At 49.1% G+C, this 3,212-nt stretch overlaps 1 pseudogene; it reads right to left on the reverse strand.

Moving 5' to 3' along the window:
• Nucleotides 1-943: 943 nt before the first annotated feature.
• Nucleotides 944-3,009, reverse strand: LOC116886159 (annotated as a pseudogene).
• Between the last annotated feature and the right edge of the window lie 203 nt (nucleotides 3,010-3,212).

A 3,212-nucleotide genomic window follows, 5' to 3' on the forward strand; every position in this document is an offset into this window, starting at 1 on the left:
CTGGACATAGGTGGTTTGTTTTTTTCAAGCCGCTGTCTGGAGAGGAGGGGAAACTCTGCTTAAATATAACTTGGCCTCCGCGTGCAGACTCACAAAATGCAGTGTCTGGATGAAGCTGCTTTTATGGTAATTTGGGAATCTGTGGGTGACCACTGAAGCCATGTGCTGAGCAGGGGACTGGTTTCCCATTAGCAAGGCTGGCCTCCCTATAAGGACTGAGTTTGCTGAGGTCCACACACACTTCCTTTTTTTTTTTTCCCCTTGACACAGGGTCTTAAGTACTTCTGCCTGTCCTGCAACTTGCTGTGTAGAGCAGGCTGGCCTTGAATGCACAACACTTTTCCATTTTATCGAAGGGAAGGCAAACGAAAATGGAAAAGCTCTCAAAACCTCGGGAGGTAGATTTGTGGGAATGTTTAAGAATCGCTTAATTGGCCTTCAGAGAGGGTCTTAGCTCACCTGAGATCACACAGCAGCAAGAAGTACGAGCTTCTCTGCTCATAAATTATGGTTTCTGACTTTGTGTTTCTACAGGGTCTCTGTGTGTGTGGATGTGTGTCTCTGCATCTGTGTTTCTTTTGCAGTTTTGGGGGGGCACTCTCTTTTTCTTTTTCCCTGTTTGTTTGAACTCCATTTTCTTTTTATGTGTTTAATTTTCCTTCCTAATGAGAGAAAGAAAGGGTGTGGATGTGAGTGGGTAGGTAGGATCTGGAAGAAGTTGGGGGAGAGGAAAGTAGGATCAGCATATATTGTATGAAAAATATCTATTTTTAATAAAAACAGAAATGGGGCCGAGATTCAAATTCAAGTCAGTTCCTAGCTCCCTGCTGGGCCCTAGATTATTGTCTGAATGAGTAGTAACAACTGCCTAGCACACAGTTGGTGCTCAATAAATACTTCTTTTTTTTTTAACAGATGTAATTCATTTATTTTTCTTATATAAAAACCCTTATGTGGTGGCCACAGCTGGAGCCTGGGTCCTCTGAACAGAGACTCTGGTGTGGGTTTTCACAAGGTGGCCAGTGAATTCCTGATAAGAAGACTTGGTGAACAGTTTCTTTACAGAGGTCAGAGGTCAATAGCTGTACATCATGGAGATGGTATCAAAGGTGGCCTTGGCAAAGTTGCCCAGGGTGGCAGTGCAGCCCCTGGCTGAAGTGTAGCGGTTATCTATACCGGCCATCATCAGTAGCTTCTTGGGCACAGGAGCAGAGACAATGCCAGTGCCTCTGGGGGTGGGGATGAGGCACACCAGCACAGAGCCACAGCGGCCTGTCACCTTGCATGGCACAGTGTGGGGCTTGCCAGTCTTGTTCCCCCAGTAGCCTCTCCGCACTGGGACGATCGAAAGCTTGGCCAGGGTGATGGCCCCTCGGATGGCAGTGGCTACCTCCTTGGAGCACTTAACACCAAGACCAATGTGGCCATTGTAGTCCCCAATAGCGACAAAAGCCTTGAACCTGGTCCGCCGGCCAGCCAGAGTCTGCTTCCACACTGGCATGATTTTCAGAACCTCATCCTTTAGAGATGCACCCAGGAAAAAGTCAGTAATCTCAGACTCCTTAGTGGGCAGGGAGAACAGGTAGATCTCCTCCAAGGACTTGATCTTCATGTCCTTAACCAGGCGGTCCAGCTTGGTGACGGGGATCCACTCCTTGTCTTCAGCTTTACCTCCATGAGCCCCACGGCCTCGACCACGGCCAAGGCCACGGCCTCAGCCACGACGCCTCCTAATCCTGGGCTCCCAGGTCCTCCGGGCCCTTCCGCTGCACCGGCATCATCCGCCATTTGGTGTTTTCCTGAAGAAGAAGAAGAAGAAGAAGAAGAAGAAGAAGGAGGAGGAGGAGGAGGAGGAGGAGGAGGAGGAGGAGGAGGAGGAGGAGGAGGAGGAAGAAGAAGGAGGAGGAGGAGAAGGAGGAGGGGGAGGAGGGGAAGGAGGTGGAGGAGAAAGAAGAAGGAGGAGGAGAAGGAGGAGGAGGAAGGAAGGGAGAAGAAGAAGAAGAAGAAGAGAAGAAGGAAGAAGAAGAAGAAGAAAGAAGAAGAAGAAGAAGAAGAAGAAGAAGAAGAAGAAGAAGAAGAAGAAGAAGAAGAAGAAGAAGAAGAAGTCAATAAATACTTCTAATCAACGAACTGTGCTATCATTTGTGGCAAAGATGGCCACCCAACTCACCGGGAGTATCTAAACAATACATGGTGCAGAATGGATGCTCTATTGTTGCTGGCATTGTCAGGGTCAGAGCCTGGGACCTAGGAGCCCTGACAACATAGCATCCTATACCCAGTGAGCCAGTTACAGAAACAAATAATAGTTAAAAAAAAAAGAAAAGAAAAGAAAAAGAAAAAGAAAAAAGCAAAAAAGTAGATTCATTCGACATGGCCACATAGGGAAAAGGGACAAAGAGGTCCTGTGACCCTATAAGTCCACCTTCAGGGTTCAAACATGAGGTTTCTGTTTAAAGAGAAGGCAAGAACTATGCATAACTAAACAGTCCCCAAAAAGGTGTGGTCCCACGCGTGATCCGCTCCAGTCTACTCTGCAGGGCCATCTGCAAGGTGTTAGGGCTGTGTAAATCTCTCTAGGAGACAGTGTCCTCCTCTGTCTGGCGCCAATGTCTCTTTAGAATATCTTCGTTCCTGCCAGGCCCGTTACATAGCCAAAATTCTCAAATCCGCAGCGGCTGCTCTATGTTACCTGTGACTTCAGAAAGCATGGCTGAGGCTCTCCTCGGCCCACAGAACTCAGGAGCACGTTAGGAAGATGGCCAGATGGCTGGCAACAGCGATTTGTGAGTTCATGTAGCAGTCAGACGGGCTAGGCGTGGTGGAAGAGCGCCAATGAATAGAAACGACAAGATGAACAAAGCACTAATCAGGTATAGCCCGCCGGCAGCTCAAAGCGAGCCAGAGAGAGGATGCAGCATCTCGCTCATTTCTGCGGCTAAGATTACAGGAGCCAACTCCCAGCAAACCCTAGACTGCGAACGAGCACGAACCTGAGGTAGCACATGCGCAGTGTTCCGGGACATGCTCTCCCCCACACCCCTCAAACCCCACACCTGTCAGGTACCACTCCTACAGTTGGGCTTGTCACACAGATGGCGCGTGCTGGTGATTTTAAGGGGAAGCCCGAGGGGCAGAGTCGTTGCCGTGGAGATGAGAAACGTGTAGCCACGCCCCCATGACGGGATTGGCTGACTCTGGTTGTTGGGTAT

This window comes from Rattus rattus, chromosome 1 (assembly GCF_011064425.1).
Source record: "Rattus rattus isolate New Zealand chromosome 1, Rrattus_CSIRO_v1, whole genome shotgun sequence".
NCBI lineage: Eukaryota > Metazoa > Chordata > Mammalia > Rodentia > Muridae > Rattus > Rattus rattus.